We start from the raw sequence: 10,616 nt of genomic DNA, 5'->3' as shown, positions 1-10,616 counted from the left end.
AGATATTTCAAATGTTAGGTAATCAAATCTGATGCAGGAAGAAGAGTCTAAACTTCCAAATTAAGCATAATACACGTTCCCTGTGTCGTTGAGACTCCTAGGTGGGACTGAGCTGAGTGAATTAGAAGCTCACTTCACTATGTTTCCTGGTGTACTATCAATTAAGCAATTTCCAGAAGCAACAGCACAGATGGTGTTTTATTTAGTTTTATGGGGTAGTTTTCAATCCTGTGGTATGAGGAGAAATGGGAGCAGGTGGCACAAAGGCTTTCCTTATTACCCTCTTTGTACTTTCTTAATGAGTCTACTTGGCTTCCACTCTGTGTCTTTCTGGGTACGAAGGGCAAAACATTTTCTCCTTCCAGGTTCCATACTCAACCCTCCATCTATACTCATTTCTGATAAAAGGTTTGGCATAAAACCATACGGAGTGTTCTTTAAGAGAGAGTTCTCTACTCTAGACCCACATTGACAAACTTGACTGATGGGATCAAATATTTATCTTAAGATGCATCTTAACACTTATGCATTTGCTAAGGACTGAATTGTGCCACCCCTAAAATTCACATGTGGAAGCTCTCACCTGAAATGTGATAGTATTTGGAGGGGGGCCTTAGGGAATTAGGGTTAGAGGAGGTCATGAGGTCACCCCGATCTGATAAGATGCATGTCTTTTCTATCACAGATATATTCAAAACATTTCCATCCCAAAGCAACAGAATATATATTCTTCTCTAGTGCACATGGAACATTCTCCAGAATAGACCACATCCTGGGTCATAAATCAGGTCTCAACTGGTATCAAAAGATTGGGATCGGGGCGCCTGGGTGGCTCAGTGGGTTAAGCCACTGCCTTTGGCTCAGGTCATGATCTCAGGGTCCTGGGATCGAGTCCTGCATCGGGCTCTCTGCTCAGCTGGGAGCCTGCTTCCCTCTCTCTCTCTCTCTCTGTCTGCCTCTCCGTCTACTTGTGATTTCTCTCTGTCAAATAAATAAATAAAATCTTAAAAAAAAAAAAGATTGGGATCATTCCCTGCATATTTCAGACCACAATGCTCTGAAGCTAGAACTCAATCACAAGAGGAAATTTGGAAAGAACCCAAATACATGGAGACTAAACAGCATCCTTCTAAAGAATGAATGGGTCAACCAGGAAATTAAAGAAGAATTGAAAAATTCATGGAAGTAAATGATAATGAAAACACAATGGTTCAAAATCTGTGGGACACAACAGAGGCAGTCCTCAGAGGAAAATATATAGCGGTACAAGCCTTTCTCAAGAAACAAGAAAGGTCTCAGGTACACAACCTAACCCTACACCTAAAAGAGCTGGAGAAAGAACAAGAAAGAAAGCCTAAACCCAGCAGGAGAAGAGAAATCATAAAGATCAGAGCAGAAATCAATGAAATAGAAACCAAAAAAACAATAGAACAAATCAACGAAACTAGGAGCTGGTTCTTTGAAAGAATTAATAAGATCGATAAACCCCTGGCCAGACTTATCAAAAAGAAAAGAGAAAGGACCCAAATAAATAAAATCATGAATGAAAGAGGAGAGATCACAACGAACACCAAAGAAATTCAGACAATTATAAGAACATACTATGAGCAACTCTACTCCAACAAATTTGACAATCTGGAAGAAATGGATGCATTCCTAGAGACATATAAACTACCACAACTGAACCAGGAAGAAATAGAAAGCCTCAACAGACCCATAACCAGTAAGGAGATTGAAACAGTCATCAAAAATCTCCAAACAAACAAAAGCCCAGGGCCAGATGGCTTCCCGGGGGAATTCTACCAAACATTTAAAGAAGAACTAATTCCTATTCTCCTGAAACTGTTCCAAAAAATAGAAATGGAAGGAAAACTTCCAAACTCATTTTATGAGGCCAGCATTACCTTGATCCCAAAACCAGACAAGGATCCCATCAAAAAAGAGAACTACAGACCAATATCCTTGATGAACACAGATGCGAAAATTCTCACCAAAATACTGGCCAATAGGATCAACAGTACATTAAAAGGATTATTCACCATGACCAAGTGGGATTTATTGCAGGGCTGCAAGGTTGGTTCAATATCCGCAAATCAATCAATGTGATACAATACATTAATAAAAGAAAGAATAAGAACCATATCATACTCTCAATAGAGACTGAAAAAGCATTTGACAAAGTGCAGCATCCCTTCCTGATTAAAACTCTTCAAAGTGTAGGGATAGAGGGCACATACCTCAATATTATCAAAGCCATCTATGAAAAACCCACTGCAAATATCATTCTCAATGGAGAAAAACTGAAAGCTTTTCCACTAAGGTCAGGAACATGGCAAGGATGTCCATTATAACATAGTACTAGAAGTCCTAGCATCAGCAATCAGACAACAAAAGGAAATTAAAGGCATCCAAATTGGCAAAGAAGAAGTCAAACTATCACTCTTTGCAGATGATATGATACTATATGTGGAAAACCCAAAAGACTCCACTCCAAAACTGCTAGAACTTGTACAGGAATTCAGTAAAGTGTCAGGATATAAAGTCAATGCACAGAAATCAGTTGCATTTCTTTACACTAACAACAAGAGAGAAGAAAGAGAAATTAAGGAGTCAGTCCCATTTACAATTGCACCCAAAACCATAAGATACCTAGGAATAAACCTAACCAAAGAGGCAAAGAATCTATACTCAGAAAACTATAAAGTACTCATGAAAGAAATTGAGGAAGACACAAAGAAATGGAAAAACGTTCCATGCTCATTGATTGGAAGAACAAATATTGTGAAAATGTCTATTCTACCTAAAGCAATCTACACATTTAATGCAATTCCTATCAAAATACCATCCATTTTTTTCAAAGAAATATAACAAACAATCCTAAAAGACCTCAAATAGCCAAAGGAATATTGAAAAAGAAAGCCAAAGTTGGTGGCATCACAATTCCGGATTTCAAGCTCTATTACAAAGCTGTCATCATCAAGACAGTATGGTACTGGTACAAAAACAGACACATAGATCAATGGAACAGAATAGGGAGCCCAGAAATAGACCCTCAACTCTATGGTCAACTAATCTTCAACAAAGCAGGAAGGAATGTCCAATGGAAAAAAGACAGCCTCTTCAACAAATGGTGCTGGGAAAATTGCACAGCCACATGCAGAAAAATGAAATTGGACTATTTCCTTACACCACACACAAAAATAGACTCAATATGGATGAAGGACCTCAATGTGAGAAAAGAATCCATCAAAATCTTGAGGAGAACACAGGCAGCAACCTCTTTGACCTCAACCATAGCAACTTCTTCCTAGGAACATCTCCAAATACAACAGAAGCAAGGGCAAAAATGAACTATTGGGATTTCATCAAGATCAAAAGCTTTTGCACAGCAAAGGAAACAGTTACCAAAACCAAAAGACAACTGACAGAATGGGAGAAGATATTTGCAAACGGCATATCAGATAAAGGGCTAGTGTCCAAAATCTATAAAGAGCTTAGCAAACTCAACACCCAAAGGACATATAATCCAATCAAAAAATGGGCAGAAGACATGAACAGACATTTCTGCAAAGAAGACATCCAGATGGCCAACAGACACATGAAAAAGTGCTCCATATCACTCGGCATCAGGGAAATACAAATCAAAACCACAATAAGATACCACCTCACACCAGTCAGAATGACTAAAATTAACAAGTCAAGAAATGACAGATGCTGGCGAGAATGTGGAGAGAGGGGAACCCTCCTGCACTGTTGGTGGGAATGCAAGCTTGGGCAACCACTCTGGAAAACAGTGTGGAGTTTCCTCAAAAAACTGAAAATAGAGCTACCCTATGACCCAGCGATTGCACTACTGGGTATATATCCTAAAGATACAAACGTGGTGCTCTGAAGGGGCACATGCACCTGAATGTTTATAGCAGCAATGTCCACAATAGCAAAACTATGGAAAGAACCTAGATGTCCATCAACAGATGAATGGATAAAGCTGTGGTATATATATACAATGGAATACTATGCAGCCATCAAAAGAAATGAAATCTTGCCATTTGCGACGACGTGGATGGAACTAGAGGGTATCATGCTTAGCGAAATAAGTCAATCGGAGAAAGACAACTATCATATGATCTCCCTGATATGAGGAAGTGGAGATGCAATGTGGGGGGGGGAGTTGGGAAGTAGGAAAAGAAAAAATGAAAGAAGATGGGATTGGGAGGGAGACAAACCATAAAAGACTAAATCTCAAAAAACAGACTGAGCGTTGCTGGGGGGAGGGGGACAGGAGAGGGTGGTGGGGATATGGACATTGGGGAGGGTATGTGCTATGATGAGTGCTGTGAAATGTGTAAACCTGGCAATTCACAGACTTGTGCCCCTGGGGATAAAAATACATTATATGTTTATTTAAAAAAAAAAAAAGATGCGTGTCCTTTCCAGAAGAAACACCAGAAAGTTTGCCATATCTCTGCTCATCCTGTGAGGACACAGTGAGAAGTGATGGTCAGCAAGCCAGAAAGAGGGCTCTTACCAGGAACTCATAATGCTGCCTCTTGGATCTTGCACTTCCATTCTCCAGAACTGCAAGAAAGTAAGTTTGGGTGGTTAAGTCACTTGGTCTTTGTTATTTTTTTTTTCTTTTTTATAGGGTCTTTGTTATTTTGTCAAGCAATCCAAGCTGAGTAGGATAGCATCTTATGTATAAATGCACTTAAACATGGCATAATAAAGTCACCTTCCCAGCACTGGGTCAGGCTACTCCCAACGGACAGGATTACACAGCTTTCACTGAAGGCCTTCCAAGTCCTCAGAGAACTTTCCCACCCTATGCCTCAATGTTGTCAGTTCATCCTTTGTCATTCTTTGCATTGGCATTATACAATTGTCTTGCTTTGGGTTGGCATTTTTTTTTTTTTTTTTTTTAGTTTAAAATTGAGAAGCAGTCATGGACACAGTCAGCAACAGACAGCAACAACAACACATCACAAGTGGGTAGCCAGTGAAAAGGAAGTCTCCTCTTTCACTGTGGGTCCTAAGCTTTTCAGTTTCTTCCCCAGAATCAACTAGAGTTGTCAATGTCTTTGTGTATTTTTTCATATATTACATGCATATATAAGCATATATGTATGTATCAACCCTTACTTTTTAAATTTTACACACATGTGTGAATACTACTTACATTCACTTTTTTGTGTCTTGCTGGTAGTGTTAAGTGCAGGAACTCCTGGTCGATGAACACAGTAAGTCTCTAACCAGTAATGGAAATTTTACTTCCCTGACAAGAGGGACATCTCAATCTAAAGAGGTGTGAGGGGACAAAAGGAGGCTGAAAGTAAAGGGAAGGGATGTCTAATACAAAATTCAGTCTTTCTAAGTAGTTTGGAAATTCTGTGGTAATGTTGTAGTTAAGTCTCATCATAATCCCAAAACTGATCCTTTTTGATCTCTGTCACCTTAAATGTCCTGTCCTCCAAGAAGCCTTCTTTGACTACTCTCCCTAAAGTAGTTTTTCCTGCTGTTGCCAGCCAGATGATTAGCACAGCCATCTGTGTACCTCATGCTTAATTTCCTTCAGTTTGAGTATTAGAAATGAGGTAGTATCTTACAAATGTAAAGTTATTTTATGATATGGGAATAGACTCTTTCAAGTGATCAGCTTTTCTCACCAGAAGAGTTGTAGCATTTGCTACCTGTTCTTACTTTAGTCTTACAATATCTAGACCCTGATTTCAGTGAAGACGGTGACTAGATATTTTTTTGTTTTTGTTTTTCTTTAGTATTTCCAGGATCTAGCCAGAGTCTCAGTAAATAACTATTGAATAAAGAATAATATGGAGAGGATTTTCCCCTACATTTTCTTCCAGTAGTTTTATGGTTTCAGATCTCCTTATTAGTCTGTTTTGAGCTCATTTTTGTATATGGTGTGAGGTAAGGGTCCAATCTCATTCTGCATGTGAATATCTAGTTTCTCCAACACTATTTATTAAAGAAACGATCCTTTTTTCATTGTGTATTCTTGACATGCTGGTTGAAAATTGTTTGACTGTGGATGCATGAATTTATTTCTGGGTTTTCTAGCCCATTCATTGGCCTATGTGTTGAGTTTTATGCTATTTCTATACTGTTTTGATTACTGTAGCACACATATGTATGTTGAAGTGTAGTTGACAATGTTTTCTTAGTTTCAGATATACAGCATTGTGATTCAACATTTATATGCATTATGAAGTGATCACAATAAATCTAGCTACCTTCTTATCAATATACAAAGTTATTAAAATATTAACTATATTCCCTATGCTGTGCATTGTCTCCCTGTGTCTTACTTATTTTATAATTAGAGTTTCTGCTTTGTAATCCCCTTCCCTATCTTCCCAATCCCCTCTCCTCTGGAAACCACCAGATTGTTCTCTGTGTCTATGAATCTACTCATGTTTTGTTTGTTTTGCTTTTTAGGTTAAATGAATGAATTATAGGGTATTTTTCTTTCTGAGATCTTACTTAGTGTAATGCCCTTTAGGTCCATCCATGTTGTTGTAAATGGCAAGATATTTCATTCTTCTTTATGGCTGAGTAATACTGCATTGTGTGTATGTGCCACATTTTCTTTATTTATTCACCTGTTGATAGATTGCTTCAATATCTTATCTATTTTAAATTATACTGCAATGAATATAGGCATGCTTATATCTTTTCAAATTAGGGTTTTCTGTTTCTTCAACTAAATACCCAGAATAGAATTGCTGGAGGGTATGGTAGTTCTGTTTTTAAATTTTTGAGGAACCTCCATACCACTGACTGGTGGATATACCATTTTGCATTCACACTAATAATGAACAGGGTTCCTTTTTTTTTTTTTTCATATGCTCACTAACACTTCTTTCTTTTTTTTTTTTTAAGATTTATTTATTTGACAGGGCATGCATGAGCACATGAACAGGGGGAGGGGGTAAAGGAGGAGCAGAGGGAAAGGGAAAAGCAGAGTGGAGCTCAATCCCATGTCTTTTTAATAATAGCCAATCTTACAGATGTGAGGGGATAGCTCACTGTGATTTTGATTTGCATTTCCCTGTTAGTGATGTTGAGCATCTTTTCATGTGTCTCTTGGCCATCTGTCTTTAGAGAAGTGTCTCTTCTGGTCCTGTGTCCAATTTTTTATTTGGATTTTTTCTGACATGGAATTGTGTGAATTCTTTATGTATTTTTGATGTTAATTCCTTATCAGATATATGTATATATCTTGCAGATATCTTCTCACATTCAGTAGGTTACCTTTTGGCTTTGTCAATGGTTTCCTTCATTATGCAAAAGCTTTTTAGTTTGATGAAGTTGCATTTGTTTATTTTTGCTTTTGTTGTGCTTGTCTGAGGAGACAGATCCAATAAAATTATTATTCAGATCAGTGTCCAAGAGCTTACTGCCTGTTTTCTTCAAGGACATTTATGGTTTCCAGTAGATTTGAGTCTTTAATCTAATTCAAGTTTATTTTTGTAAGAAAGTGATCCAGTTTTACTCTTCTGCATGTCTTACCACTTTTCCCACTGTCTTTTCCCTATTCTTGCCTCCTTTGTTGAAAATTGATTGGATAATTGTGGGTTTATTTCTGTATTCTCTATTCTGTTGCACTAATCTGTATGTCTGTTTTTGTGCCAGTACCATGCTGTTTTGATTGCTATAGCTTGTAGTATGGTTTGAAGTCAGGGAGTGTGATTAACTGAAGCTCTACTCTTCTTTATCAAGATAGCTTTCAATAGTTGGGGTCCTCTGTGCTTTCATACAAATTTTAGGATTATTCTAGTTCAGTGAAAAATGCTATTTGTACATTGATATGGATTTCCTTGAATCTGTACATTGTTTTGGGTGATACGGACAATTTAACAATATAAATTCTTACATGTATAAGCATGGTGCTTCTTTCCACTTTTTGTGTTATCTTCGATTTCTTTCAGCAAGATCTTAGAGTACAGATCTTTGACCTCTTTGGTTAAATTTATTCATAGGTATTTTATTCTTTTTTGATTCAACTGTAAATGAGATTATTTTCTTAATTTCTCTTTCAATAGCTCATTATTTTACAAATCTCCAGCCGACTTATGTGTATTAATTTTGTATCTTGTAACTTTACTGAATTTCATCTATTAGTTTTAGTAGTTTTTTGGTGGAATCTTTAGGGCTTCCTTAGTACTGTTCCATCTGCCAATAGTTCTAATTTTGCTTTTCCAATTTGGATGTCTATAATGCATTTTTTTTAAAGACTTTATTTATTTATTTGACAGGGAGATAGAGAAAGAGTGCAAGTAAGCAGAGCAGCACGCAGAGGGAGAGAGAGAAGCAGGCTCTCTGCTAAGCAGGGAGCCTGATTCAGGGCTCCATCCCAGGACCCTGGAATCATGACCTGAGCTGAAGGCAGCCGCTTAAACAAATGAGCCACCCAGGCGCCCCACTCTGTAATGCATTTTAAAACCAGAAAATATGATGGTCTTGAGCTTTGACACTCTTGTTCAAGATTGCTTTTCTTTTATTTACTTATTTAAGGACTTTTTCCCCACTATTTTTTATAAAGGATGCCATTGGGATTTTCATAGGGATCACACTGAATCTGTAGATTGTTTAGGTTAATTTAGGCATTTTATCAATAATCTTCAAACCCATGAAGGTGAACTCTGTTTTCATTTATTTGTGTCTTCTTTCATTTCAATCATTAGTGTTTTCTAATTTCCAACATATAAATCTTTTACCTCTTCGGTTAAATTTATTCCTAAGTATTTTTTTTTTCCTTTTCGTTGCTATTATGAAAGCTATCAGGATTGTTTTCTTCATATCCTTTTCACAAAGTCCACTGCTTGTATGTAGAAATATGACTAATCTTTATATCTTGAACTTTTCCTGACTTCATTTACTAGGTCTGAAGGGTTTTTTGCTTTGTTTTGTTTTCTTTTTTTGTTGTTGAGTCTTCAGGTTTCGAACATTTATGATCCTAAGGAGAATAATACAAGAAAATGCAGACTGTGATAGTGAACCTGCCACATGAAACCTGACTGGTAACTGGGATATGGTGTTGACCCAGCCTTAGGGAGGTTCTGTCTCGCATGTGGCACATTAAATCTCACATGTGAAACTTTTTTTTTTTTTAAATTTATTTGACAGAGATCACAAGTAGGCAGAGAGGCAGGCAGAGAGAGAGGAAGGAAAGCAGGCTCCCTGCTGAGCAGAGAGCCCGATGTGGGGCTCGATTCCAGGACCCCGGGATCATGACCTGAGCCGAAAGCAGAGGCTTTAACCCACTGAGCCACCCAGGCGCCCCTCACATGTGAAACTTTTGAAGAAGCCACTGTTGGTTTATTCTGTGGCCCTGTTCCTCTCTACGGCTTTATCTTAATGGCTTTCAAAATGCCAGATGAGGCCTATTTTTTCCCAGCCTCTTGATTTGAACATGATCTCAAAGGTGGAAAACATTATATCCAAACAGCTACTGCTCTTACCGTGATTCAGCTGGTCCCCATCACCGCGTAATTGAGCAAGGTTTGCATTAGGCCTATATGAACTTACTCTGATTTTTCTTCTGTACTTGAAAAGGAAAGGTCTTGAGGTTTCTCTGTGACTTTCACTAGGGTCAAGAGTGTCCCCCAATTTCTGAGAAACTTCTGTGGGGTTTTCATCTGCTTATCTCTAGAAAGAGCTCAGATTCCCACACATACTTGCATTTTATTCACGTGAGAGAGAATTATTTTCTGCATCTTCCTCCTTCTATAAGCTGAATGTATTAAAGTTATTATTTTATCATTCCCTATCAAAATATTTTTCTAACAATGAGATTTACCCCCTCCATCTTTATCTCCAACTTGCCCTTCCGTTGCAAGTTCTTTGAAACTTAGAAGTAATTAAAAAGTGTTTTTTGTTTTGTTTTGTTTTTGCATTACATATTTAATATTACTAATTACCTTAGAGGGCTTAGAATTCAGACTAAAAAAGAGTGTATGTTTTTTACCCTGCTGAAACTATATTTTGACTATATTTTTAAGAAAGGCTTTTGCAGTAAGTTTTACTTCTTTCCACTTATTTTTACTGAACCCTACTGTGGCCTTTTCATATCCTTTGGAAGTTCTTTTATTGACTTTTCATGTTGTCCACGACTGAGGACAATCTCTTCCACTGCTGAGAAAAGAACTTGTAATTGGACTATCTCCAAACTTGGCCATCATCCTTGGCATGTGGCCTTTGGGATAGGAAGAGATGTATCACTAAATGTTGAGTTTATTATCTTGCTAAAAGTTCCTGTCTTTAATTTCACAAAAGTAAACATTCAGTGAAATGAATTCCAAATTGCTCTAATATTACATGGTCCCAAATTATTCTAACCCTCACTGTTGGAGAGAGAGAATATATTATTTTAATCCACAAAGATGGCAGTAATTGGGAGCCTCAGTCCTTGCAGGAAATGAAACAATTAAGAAATTACAAAATCAAAGAAGAATAAGATGCCTAAATAGATTAAGCAGCAATGACTTCCAGAGTGCTACTGCTTAGCTCCCTGTTACTAAGATACTCTGGCAACATACATGTCAGCTAACTACAAAAATGTGGGATTCACTCCTGCTAGGGTCTGAAAGTATATGTGT

The sequence above is a fragment of the Enhydra lutris genome, unplaced genomic scaffold (genome assembly GCF_002288905.1).
Source record: "Enhydra lutris kenyoni isolate GAN:26980312 unplaced genomic scaffold, ASM228890v2 scaffoldscaffold10, whole genome shotgun sequence".
In the NCBI taxonomy this organism is placed as follows: domain Eukaryota; kingdom Metazoa; phylum Chordata; class Mammalia; order Carnivora; family Mustelidae; genus Enhydra; species Enhydra lutris.
This window is presented reverse-complemented; position numbering follows the sequence as displayed.